Source organism: Macaca mulatta, chromosome 8 (assembly GCF_049350105.2).
Source record: "Macaca mulatta isolate MMU2019108-1 chromosome 8, T2T-MMU8v2.0, whole genome shotgun sequence".
Lineage (NCBI taxonomy): Eukaryota > Metazoa > Chordata > Mammalia > Primates > Cercopithecidae > Macaca > Macaca mulatta.
This window is the reverse complement of record NC_133413.1, coordinates 152022586-152035430: the sequence shown is the minus strand read 5'-3', so window position 1 is coordinate 152035430 and position 12845 is coordinate 152022586.

The following is a 12845-nucleotide window of genomic DNA, read 5'->3' as shown; positions in this document are numbered from 1 at the left end:
ATTTATGTGAGAGCGTCGTGGGCACATAGGGACCGGCCTCGCCCAGCCTTCCTGCTGGCAGGGACTCAGGATCATAAAACGGATTCCTGTTGGCTGGACTCCCAGGACCCTAGAGGACCCCCCGGAAGGAGAAGGGACAGGGGATTTAATTGCCTCATCAACTGTATTTCCAGATATCGGAGTGACTTTCACTTCCCTCGAGCTGGACGTCATGAGGTTTGGAGAGAGGCAAGGTCAGGCAGTCGGGGAAACGAAGGATTTGGTTTTTGCTTCCCCCCACCCCACCCCGACACAGTCAGTCCCACAGCACAGAGAAGGCGAACTCCGTCTCCTCTCTGGACATGCAATGCTGGCCCAGGACAGGCACAGAGCAAGGCTACTCATGCAGAGGCTGGGCAGTGAGCCCCGGAATAGCAGGACACCCTCTTTAGCTCATGAGGCACTTGGGGCCTGGCACAGCCAACATGTGCTTGCTAGGAACTGCCAGTGGGAGCTCACAGTGCAGGCCAGGAGCAGGGAAAAATGCGCTGGGGGTGCTGAGACCCCTGGGGGTGTGGGCAGAGCAGTGTGTGGCTCAGATACAGAGTCTTCAGGACCAGCTATTCTCTGGGCGAGATCTCGAGGCCACTTCCTGGGCGTCCATTTCCTCATCTGTAAAGTGGGTTGATGACCCTCACTTTGCTCACTCTCCAGGAGGTGAGGCTCTGAGGTGAGCATGATCAAGTCCCCAGCCTGAGGGACGGTCTCATGGCTGTCTCCTTGAAACCTGCTGCTGTCACTGGAGGGCAAGCCCAGTGCAGGCTTCAAGCCCAGCTACTTGAAGAAACGCCACGTGCAGGAATTTATTCTCTCATGTAGGGAGGATTGTGTTCTGACCTGAGTCCCAGATGTGCAGAGGGGCTGCCCTAGCCCATCCCACCTCATGCCCTGGCCTCTCCCTTCCACACTGGAACAGAACATAGCCAATCAGGGATCAGGGTCGAGGCTCAGCTGATTGAGGACCAGGGTCAGGGCTCAGTGTGGGACCAGGATCAGGGCTCAATGTGTGACCAGGGTCAGGGCTCAGTGTGGGACCAGGGTCAGGGCTCAGTGTGTGACCAAAATTAGGGCTCAGTGTGGGACCAGGATCAGGGTTCATTGTGTGAGCAGAGTCAGGGCTCCATCTGTGACCAGAATCAGGGCTCAGCAAGTGACCAAGGTCAGGGCTCAGCCTGAGACCAGGGTCAGAGCTTAGTGTGTGACTAAGATCAGGGTTCAGTGTGTGACCAGGATCAGGGCTCAGTGTGTGATCAGGATCAGGGCTCAGTGTGTGACCAAAATTAGGGCTCAGTGTGGGACCAGGATCATGGTTCATTGTGTGAGCAGGGTCAGGGCTCCATTTGTGACCAGAATCAGGGCTCAGCACGTGACCAAGGTCAGGGCTCAGCCTGAGACCAGGGTCAGAGCTTAGTGTGTGACCAGGATCAGGGCTCAGTGTGTGACTAGGATCAGGGCTCAGTGTGGGATCAGGATCAGGGCTCAGTGTGTGACCAGGATCAGGGTTCATTGTGTGAGCAGGGTCAGGGCTCCATTTGTGACCAGAATCAGGGCTCAGCACGTGACCAAGGTCAGGGCTCAGCGTGTGAGCAGGGTCAGGGCTCAGCCTGAGACCAGGGTCAGAGCTTAGTGTGTGCCCAGGGTCAGGGCCCAGCTTGTAACTTCATCAGGGCTTGGTGAGTCCCCAGGGTCAGGGCTTACTTCCTTACACCTGTCCCTTTGCTTCTCTTGGAGGCTTTGAAGGTCACTGGGTGGCTGCCTCCTGTTCTCCACTGTACAAATGAGGTCTTAGAACCGAGACACCGGCAGGGCGCTGGCTACCTCCCCTCCAGTATAGCTGAGCTGAGGCCAGGCACCTGTGGGCCACCGCTGGGGGAGGGATGTATGGGCAGTATGGCTTCTGCGGCCTCTTCTGATCCGGCTTCCTCCTAAGCCTCAGCAAACTCGCCTAAGCTCAGCCTCAGCCTCTGTCACTCAGGCACTTTCGCAACCCAGGAACGAGCCTCCAGGCACCGTGAAGCTCCCGCCACTCCTGTCACTGGCACCAGGCTGGTGTGGAGCAGGCAGAAAAGACTTGTCCGCTGAGAGCAGCTCCCAGCCCAGATGGGATGAAGGCATTTGCATCTGACTGCCAGACAAGCCTCCTCACACTGCAGATAAATATAGGCCTCGCCCTCTTCCCTGGTCCCGCGCAGGCCAGCAGGGCTGGCAGGGAGGCTTGCCTGCGGTCAGCGATGTATCAACAGCTGCCCAGGGCTTGGGCGGGAGCCCCCAGCCTTGGCCCAGAGCTGGGTGGGCAGCTGTCCCTTGTGAGCAGGCACCAGCACCTAGTGATGAGTTGCTGAGACCTGCAGCTCTTGCACGCCTGGTCTCATGAATCCCTGGAGCTTCCTGGAGGGCGGCTCCATCATCCCCATGGGCGACGTGAGGCAGCGGCTCGGCAAAGCCAGGCCACTTGACCAACGCCACGTAGGTTGGAAGTGGTGGCGCTGGGCCCCCGAAGCCAAAGTTCGCCTTCTCTCTGTTTCTACTTTTGGGGCGTCTGGGCAGAGGGCAGACACTGGGCAGAGTGGACGGAGCACCTCTCCATCAGACCTGAAGTTCCCAAAGGAGTTCAGCACCAGGCCAGGTGCTCAGGGCCCGGGCAATGAACAGGTCAGGCTGTGGCCAGTGTGATCCGGAGTGGCTCCAACCTCCTGTAGCCACTGTGCTGGCTGCAGCCACCCTACCTCTCGTACTGGGAGGCCAAGTGCCCTTTCTGATGCCCTGCTTTGGACAGGGATTCAGCTGGCCTCTACGACCCCCTTCCAGGATATCTTTGGTCAAATAGGAATGGCGAGAGGGATGCGTTTTCTGCATAAAAGATGCTGGTCCAGTTAGTCGTCTGCCCCCAGGTCTTTGTCCCTCCACATGAAGGCAGCACGAGGTCAGTTGTTTGAGCACCATGGTGGCTGCATCTCCAACAGGTAGGGTCTGGCCCACAACAGGCCCGGCCCTTGAGGCCCACACCACCAGGTGAGAGACAAAGCTGAGCCCCAGGACAGCCCGAGGAAAGAGCCCCGGGGAGGAGAGACGCCTCCTGCCAGGCTGCTGGGGACTTCCCCAAAGAGGGTGGGCTTCCCACTAGGCCTGAAGGGTGGGCTGTGCAGGCTGAAGGGGAACCCGGCTCCTATGGGGAAGGGTCTCCAAGTCAGGCTGCCTGGTCTGAGGCAGTGGGTGTCTCTGAATGCCAGGCAGCCGCCACCCTGGAGCTTCCAGGAGAGAAGTCCAGGGATCCATAGTGGCGGGAGACCATTTGGGGCTCCTGAGAAGAGAGCCTCGATGGCTTGTGTGCTCAAAGGGGAGGCAGGGCCTTGTCTGCCAGCGGCAACCCAGTGACCACGCAGGGTAAACACGGTGCGGGGCTGGGAAGCTGCTCCTCTGGGAAGGAGAAGGGCGGCACTCAGCTGTGTGGTTTGCTAGTTTCTGCAGTGTCCAGGTTCCCACGCTGGCTGATTCCAGGCAGTCAGCGTTGGTCGCAGCTTGCAATGTTCCTGAATATGAAGGATCGCCAGCTCTCGAAGCCACCAGTGCAGCCCACACTTGTCTGAGAAGACGGGGGCACTCTAAGTTGGGCCTCTTGGGCAAAGGGGTGGGCATCTGCCATCCACCCCCAGGTTGCCTTCCCAGAGCACACAGTCTCAGGGGTCCCATTGTGGGAAGAAAGCCCTGTGGCCAATGGGAAAGGGGAAACCCCATAAGGCAGGAGCGGCCAGGACCCTTCCGAGGTTCGAGGCACCTCCTCTGGGCTCCAGGGAGGAAAGCAGGGCATTGCCACAGCAGGGCTGGGTGTGGTGCACCCGCTCCAGGGGGAAGGGGGGAAGCTGCAGGGACTGCTAGGACTCTGCCGGGGGCCTGGGAGCAGCTGGATGCACGTCTCTGCACTTCAGTTACTCACCTCGCAGCCCCCAGCCCCTGTGCTGTGGCCGAGAGCCAGGGTCAATGGATAACTTTGGTGCCATCAGGAGCTAATAGCTGAGGCTCTCCAGCTAATGCCTGCGTGGGATCGATGAACAGAAAGAGCTTTCTCGCGCGGAGATAAAATCACAGCTGAGGATTAAAGTCACAAATGAGCAGACCCTTTTATGAAACCCCTCAGCCTCCCCAGGCCATGGAGGGGGCAGGGCCGTCTTTTACAGTGAGATTGACCCGCAGCTGAGGGTAATCAGTGAGAGGAGGGAGGGAAGGAGGGAGAGTGGCTCCCCGTGTACTCCCTGCTCCCGCCCGCAGAACCACAGGCCCCTCCTCCTTGTCCACACAAGCCAGCAGGCCCCTCTTCCCTGGTGCCACATGTGCAAGCCACTGGAGTGACTGAGCTGTTCCCAGCTCCCGTGCCCCATTCCACACCCAGCCCACCCTTCACAAGCTGCATCTCCTGCCTTCCCACCTCCCCGCCCTGAGCCCCAGCTCAGCGCCAGCCTCAGAACGGCCTCTCTGCTGCTCACCTTGGTAGAGCTGCCCCTGCTCGGAGTACCCTGTCTCCTTCTGGGCCTCCTGCACTTTGGTGCAGCCTAAGTCCCGGTGCTAACCCTCAACCTCCAGAAATGTCCCAGAGTGCACCCTGGCCACCCCCATGCCTGCACCTCTGAGCCTGTCACTCCCCATCTCTCTTACCAAATCCATCACCCGCTCATCCAACAGACCCTCCTGGGCTGCAGTACCAGGCCAAGCTTGAGGAGATATAATAAGCCCCAGTCCCTGCCCTCAGGGAGCTCCACGTCTGGTCAAGAAGACAAAAGGGTGGGCAGGGAACTGAAGAGTGGTAGGGGCCAGGGCAAGGGTAGAGGCACCGGCACGCAGGGGCAGCAGGTGCTGATGGAAGCTGGAAGAGGCAGAGGGATCCTCCCCTGGCGTCTGGAGGGAGCACAGCCCTGCCCACACCTTGATTTCAGACTTCCAGCCTCCATCGCTGCCAGACAATAGACGTCTGCTGTGAAAGCCACTCCGTGTGTGGTGCTTGGCGGAGCCCGAGGAAACTAACATACACCCGGCCAGCGAGGGAGGAGGCGGCCCCAGCACAGGGGAGAGCTCGGATCGCTTTGGTGTCTGCCTTCTGGTGCAGCTGAGAATGCAGTCCAGCAGAGTGCAGCTGAGAATGCAGCCCAAGCTCAACTCTTAGAGGCCCCTGGGTGGGGCTGAGGCCAGGCCACCCCCACTATCCTGTGTCTCCCCTTTCTCCAGAGCTGCAAACAGATGCCCAGCCGCACTGTGGCACTGCAGGGAGCCATGGCCACTGCCCCCACTTGAAGGGAAGCGGAGAGACGGGATGGAGGGCGGGGGAAGTTTCTCCCCGCCACCTTCTCTCAGGGGTTGACGCCCATCGCATTCTGGCCCAGAAAGTTCTGAGCTGGCAGAGTTTAGAGGCAATTTGTGCCACATGTGCCCAGGCTTACCTGGAGAGGTCATCCGGGGGCACCCAGAGTCTCAGTCAGGAGCCCAAAGCTGGAAGTGCCCCCGATGGCCCCTGCCTCAGACTCCCTTCCTCCCACCTGATACTCAATAGCATGTAGCCAGCCCTGCCTTGGCCCACAGCCCATGGCAGGTGGGGCTGGAGTAGGCGGGCCACCAGCAGCGCTCTGTCACAGGGGCTGGGCCCACACTGGTGCTGGCAGCTGTTGCTGGGGCCACCTGCATGCGCCATTGGTCTCCCTTCTGCAGAGTCTGCTCCTGGCTCCTGTGCTGTGGCTGCAGGCAGCCTCCTCCTCTCTGCTTCCCCTCTGCTCAGAGTCCTGGCCCCTCCTCCCCCGTCACCCCCCTGCTCCCAGTACGGCCCTCTCCATCGTCCTCGTTCCTCTCTGGGGTCTCGGAGGCCTGGGGCAGGAGCCCTCAAGGGGCGGTGGGCAGGGAAAGAAGCAGGTGTGGGCTCCGGTGGACCTAGGAGTGACGGGGGACAGGAACGAGGCCCAAGAATGAGACCAAGGAGGGAACACCTGATGGGGCGAGGACCCAGGGACCAGCCTTCCTAGGGCCTGGCTGGGAGTCGCCCGGAATACATCACCCTCTCTGTTCTTTCACACCGTTCCAGAAGCTGACCTGACCCAGGCCACAGCGGAGCAGACAAGGCCGATTCCAATGTGTGCAGAGGTGTGGCGGGAGGCTGGGGATGGGAGGAAGCCTCCGCAGAGGAGCCCGTTCCGCAGCGTCCTGTGGCCCTGCCTGCGAGTCCTGCTGGAGAACAGTTGCTGATGAAAGGAGAAAGGAAGCAGCGGCCGGGCCAAGGAGACATGTGGTGCTTCCCGCCCCACGCAGTGGCTTCTTACAGAAGAGCAGCCCCCAGGCCAGCAAAGGCTGAGGGAGGGGACTCTGCTCTTTCTCAAGGAATCAGACACAGTGTCCGGAGTGGGGAGGGGCCCTGCAAGTCTCCTGACCACAGTGCAGCCCTCCAGCCCCTCCCTGGTTGACTGACTGCACGGGAAGGGAGCCCTTTCCTGGCCAGTCCTCTGTGCTGGCCACAGCACCTGCAGTCAGGCCCATGGGCCTCAGTTTCCCCAATTGTAGTTTGGGGTGACAACCTTGAAAGGGTCTCTCAAAGATGCGGTGTAGAAGAACAATGCCGGGCCCCACTCTGGGAAAATGCAGCACAGCAAACAGCAGGTGACACGGAGCCCAAACCAGAGCACTGCCAAAGACGGAGTCACCAGAGCAGGAGAGAGCGATCCCCGTCGGGGAGGTAGAAACAGTCATAGCAGAGACAGCGGCTGCATCCCGGGGGTTGAGTGTCCGGCCCTGGGGTGCTTGCCTGCCTTCACCCGTCCCATGGAAATTCCTCAAAGAAGACAGGAGCAAGCCTGCATCCCAGGAGAGGAACTGGATGCCACCAGCCCCAGCCAACTGCAGGAGACCTGCAGACGCCAGCCTGAGCCTGCTTGCCCCACAGCTCCTGGAAGATGCCGTGCCCCACACTGCAGAGAACCGGGCAGCCAGAGGTCGCAGGGACTAACCACCAGGCAATGCTTGGCTCCCAGGTCTGTTTGCTCAACAGAGAGCCTGGCAGGAACATGCTCCCTGATTCCAGCCCCTTTCAAACCAGATCCATTTGACTTCTCATCTTTATTTTGGCAGGGGAGAAAAATGTAATTTTTTTCTAATTTAAAATTTTAAAAACCATCATCCTCATCCACATGCATTCAGCTCAGATGGTGTTTGGGAAATTAGCTCTGTCACTCTCACACACACCAGCACGAGGCCTGACAGCAGGAACAGGCTCCCCCACTCCGGACACTCTGTACCCCCCACTTGCCTTATGGGCTGTGCTGAGCCCCCATGGGCTGAAGGAAGCATCTGGGGGCTCCAGAGAGCAGGACTGTACCCAGTACCTCAACCTCCACTGCCCAGCTTGCTGTGTGACATCCAGCATGTGAACTCACCTCTCTAGCCTGGATCATCCTCTCTGACAACCAGATGGCCTCACAGGGGACATGCAATGGTGTCATCGGGGTTCACAAGAAGAGTGGAGAAGGTCATGGAAGGCCCAAGCACCAGCTGAAGCGTTAGACCAATGACGACATGATGCCTGGGTGTACCACTAATGTGTTCTGTGACTTGAGGAAGGCAAGGGACCTCCCCAACCTGCAGTTTCCTCCTCTGCAGAAGCCCTTTTCTGCCCAGAGTTCTCATGAGGCACATGAACGGTGTGTGTGTGTGGCCTGGCCCAGGGTCAGACCTCCCACAGGGGTTCATTCCAGACTGGTGTTGGGATTTATGAGTTATGCACATGGAGGAACCGCACACACTGTGTACTGTGAGCAGGAAGAATCTCAGCTGAGATTACTGGAGAAGTTCCATTTGGGGTGCCAAGGACTGGCCTCATCAAATCCTGCCTTTTCCAGACTGAAACAAAGGGAGGTTGAACACTGTGCCTAACACCCCTGCATGTGTTTTGGGAGGGGTGGCTCCAGATCCGAGGTCTGCACCCACACCCCCCACCCCAGGAGGGGTCTGCCCCTGAGAGCATCGGAAGGGGCTGGCACACTCCCAGGCCTCGCCATTACCTTTGTAGTGCTAGCATCTCCTCCCACTTTGCAGGAAGGACAGCCACAGTCAGAGAGGGGAAGAGACTTTCCCAAGGCCACAGACACTGGCATTCCTCAGGGTTCTGGCTGCAAGGGGCAGAAAAAAGACAAAAGCTCAGTTCGACAATAACAGGATTTATTGGCTACAGAATCCCAGGAAGGCTACACAACCAACCCCCAGGAAGCTCAGCATCCCTCTGTGTAAAATGTGTATATTAGGAGCCTACAGAGGGCAGGTGGCCTTCCCAGTGCTGGCAAAATAGAGGTGACAAGGGGACAGATGGACAACAAGAAAAAGCACAAAGGAAACATCAGGAAGAAGCCAGTGTCCACACAATGGAACATGACAGGGGAGGGCTTGGAGCTGGAAGGGCAGGGGAGACCTCAAAACATCAGAAACTTTAGACTTCAGGAAGCCCTGGGGCCTCATGAGTCCTGCCACTGAGGACACGCTCTCTCCCCTCTGCTTTCCTCCGAATCTCAGCCTCAATCTCTCACCATCTGGTGAAGAACGGGCTGAAAGTTCACACTGAAGTTCAAATAAGGGTCCAGAGTCTGACCTTTATTAACAGGAAATCGCAGGAAGCACTTTGATTGGCCCAGGTTGGGTCGAGCGGCTGTCTCTGCACCAATCAACTATAGACAGTGCGTAGCCTCCAGTGAGGATTGGCTGGAGCTGCCGTGGCATCCACTCAGTTGCCAGGACCAAGGTTCTGGAGACAAAACGGGCAGCTCTTGACAGTGTCAGAGCCAGATGGAGTGCAGGTCGCACACCCTTCTCATCCTCACAGCTGCCCCTGGGGGCGGCTGGCATTCTCATCCTCGTTTGCACAGCACCAAGACTGCAGGTAAATTATCATCTCCCATTTGGTTTCAGAGCCCCTCTTTGTCTGCTCCATGCCTGATGCGCCTGTCAGAACCCATTTGTGTGTTCTTGACCAGTCATTAGCCCTGAGCTCTAAGCTCTCCTCCACCCCTCATCCCATCCTCTTCTTAAACCTCCAAGGGCCATTTGGACCCATCACTGAGAGAGCTGTGGTTTGCTCTGGGAAGAGCTTTGTAAATGCTGCCATTTTCCTGAAGAAGAGGCTGGACCACTCTTTCTATTTGTGAGAACCCCAGCTTCCTGACCTGTAAGATGGAAATTATGGCGTCTGCCTCCATTGTCTTCCCATAGAATAAAGCACATGGCAGGTAGGCTTGATGTGCCCAGTATGGTGGCTGCTGCACAGGGGCTGCTGATGGCTCATTGGGTGCACATGATGGCCACAGAAAGGTGGCACAGCTCAACTGTCTGGGCGCTGTCCACAGAGGCAAGGTGCTGAAGTCCCAGCTTCTAATGAGCCCTCTGGCCTGCAGTGAAAGGGTGGGTGGGAGGGGCTGCAGGCATGGGAATGGAGCAAACTGCTGAATTAGGAGCAAAAGCTGATGTGGCTCTGGGCCTCCTCACTGAAGGGGCAACAGACAGCCCCAGGAGGAGCAGGAGAAAGCCCAGAGTGTGTTCCTGGCCAACCGCTTTTTGGAACTGCTTGTGTTTAAATTGCCTGCTGGTCTGGACTTCCCTAGAGGAAAAGCCATTCTCCCTCATGGTATGTAGACAAGTTCAGTGGGGATGGAGCCCCCCAGGGGGAACTCACCCCATGCAATTCTTTGATGAATCCTGTGTCATGCAGGCTATGGATCTCAGCCCCTCCCAGGCCACCTTGAAAGTTAGGATGGGTGGCAGCCACACACAGCCAATCTATGGTCCAGGAGCTAAAATCAGTGGACAAGACAGAATGCCCCCAATGTCCAGGGGCTGAGGTAGGGGATGTGGTAGGATTTTAAGTTTAACATTATCACTGGGATACTGTCACTTCCATAATCCAACAGCAGCCTTGGTAGAAGGGCTTCCTGGTAAGTTTCAGGAGGATACCTGTTTCTCTCCACCTGGGGATCTGGCCAAGCCTCTTGTGTAGCATGAGTGCTTCCTCTCAGATGAGCCCAACCTCAGTCCAAGATGGGTGGGCAGCCACCGAACAAGGTGACAGCAAAGGCCAGTTGCCCCATGGGCCATGTTCCCCTGTGTCTTGTCACGCTGTGGAATCCCATCATTAATTCTCCATTCCTTGAGTCAAGCATTGCCTTGTAATATGCACTATTAAACACACAAATGCCCTGGGGATAAGGAGCTGTTACATTCTTTCATTGCCCAGAAAAGACCCAGGGATATGTCAAAACAGAAGACCCTTCCTGTTTGCCACTGAGGTGAGCCACAGCATGGAGTCTGCTGAAGACAAACTCCCCCACCAGCTTGCTGTGGTGTCTGCCCCTGGACCATCTGGTCCAGGTGCTGGAAATCCCTGGTAAAATTGAAACATGCTACTTAGGAGGAAGACACTAACAGCTGTTGAATCCCTTTTCTCTGTCAAGCACCTGATGGATGTTACTCCATTACCTCCTCTTAGCCACCCTCTGTGCCAGGTAAGGAGCTGGAGGTCAGCGTCACAGCAGCACTTAGACTTGGATTTGAATTCGGTTCTGCCTCTCTCTCTGGAAGGACTCTGCAGCACCGGAAGATCAATGGGTGCTTGCAGCTGAAACAGAGCCAAGGGGATACCAAGGAGGCCGAAAGGCAGCCCAGGGCCAGAGCGCTGTCCGTAGCTGTGGTTCTGAAGCCAGGTCCTCCATGCTGGGGAGTGAGGTTCAGAAAGTGTGCCTGAGGCAGAGAGAACTGAATAAGTGCTGAGTGGATGTAAAAGGAAGGCAGAGGTCACAAACAACCCCCTTAATGCTGCCCTGGATTCACACTTCCCACAGGAGAAGTAGAAGTCCCCAAACTTCCTCTAACTCCTCAGTCCCCTTCTTCCCATTGCCCTCATTTCACTTCCATGTATCCTTGTTGACCTCCAAGCCCTTGTTTCCACTTCTTGGATTATCCTCTTAGCATATATTTCTAATTGTCAAAGTCCTACTGCTTTTGGGAGACCAGAACTCAGCTAGGAAGGTAAAAACACGGAATGGCCATCACAGAGGGCAGGGGGTTTCTCCAGAGCAGCTGAAGTCAGCAAATCCGGAAGGACTCGAGGGTTCTCTCTATGAGGGCTGAAACCATGATAGCCAGTCTGACATTAAGGGCCAATTAGGAAGCAGGTGGGGTGTGGCACTAATTGAAGCAGGGAACACTGCTCAGAACAAAGTCTGAAGCTGAAGTGATCATGGCTCTGGTCACTTTTTGTCCCATGAGCAGGAGCAAAATGCTGTGCTCATGGGAGCAAGTACACATTGCCCATGTGACCTGCCACCTTCCACCCTGAGCCACAGGTACCTAGGGCTAGGACCACGGCTCACTCCCTCACCACCACATCTGCACTGCCTAGAACATTGGATATGCATAGTAATCACTTAACATTGTCGAACAAATTCATTGACTAAATTGGAATATTGTTTTTTCATGTACATGTCGAGCAAAAGCTTCACTGTGAAACAGCCCAGGTTCAAGGCCTGAAGGCTTCCTCTCTAAGGCCTAGTTTGGGTGTAAAACCTGTGTGCCTCCTTCTCCCCTCCTGCACAACGGAGATCGTGACCATAACAAGAACCTCCTTGTCTCAGATTTGTCCTTCGAAGAACAGGACGGGACAGGCAAGCAACAGCATTGCCCACAGCAAGTGTGTGTGTGTAATTTTTTTTCCAGATCCTTCTCCAGGAGGAAGCCTCTTCATTACACATCCTGGAGGATTGTGCCCCGCAGGGCTCAGGTGTCCAAAGGTACCCAGGACAGAATTGAGATCATTCACATAGTGAGGACTCCCAGGAAGTTACTGGAGGGCCCAAGGTGAGCTGAATGGGGTTTGGGTCAAATTGGAAAAATTGACCGAAGTTGGATTAACAGTCAGGATCTGGTTAAAGTCAAAAAACTGGACTGAGGGCAATTGAAATGAATTGAAGGAATTGAATTTAGCTGGACTGAAGAAAGAAAATCAAATTGAACGAAAGGAATCCAATAGAATGAAATTAAAATAAATTGAATTGAGGAGTCAAAGTAAAAATTGGAAGGGTGAGCTGGGGGCCTGGGATTGAGTTGAATGGAGGGAATTGGAAGAATTTCAGGCGAATGAGATGAATTGAGTTGAACTGAAATTTTTGGAACACGTGACTGCAACCTGAGTTAATTTTAACTGGAGTCAGGGGCGCCCACACCAAAGTTTTCTCCCAGCTGCCATGCATTGTCCTCTGTCTCTGGTTGTTCAAATAACATCTAAGGGGTGCCAGCTGCATGCGGGTGCTGGACGAGGACCTGAATCAGGCCTGGCCCCACCCCATGGGTGTTCAAGCACAATTGTCTGTCAGTGTGCTGAGTTCCTGAGGTCAGACAAAGGAGGGAACCCAGCGCAACAAGCAGGAAGACCCAGAGAGCCCGAGCCTTGAAAGAGGAGGCATCTACCCACCCCCTTCACCCTCTTTCGGCAAAATGCTTTGAGTGCATGGTGCAAATCTAGCTTAAGGGCCAGGCAAGAAGCCACATGCCTGCGGCCATAGAGATGAGAGCTGGGAAATCCATGGGGCCTTGGACTCTGTATCCCCTCTGACTCTCAGTGTTCTCATCTGTGAAGTGGGGACAACAGGAGCTTCCTCGGAGGAGTGTTTCAAGAAGATGGAGGAAGTTGGAGTTTCTTTTCTTCGTTAATAACAACCGTAGCGACAGCCCCCTTTCCCCCTATAGACTGTGCATTTGTTAATTTCTGCGTCTTTCCTTCAAGCTCCACAAAGGCACTGGGA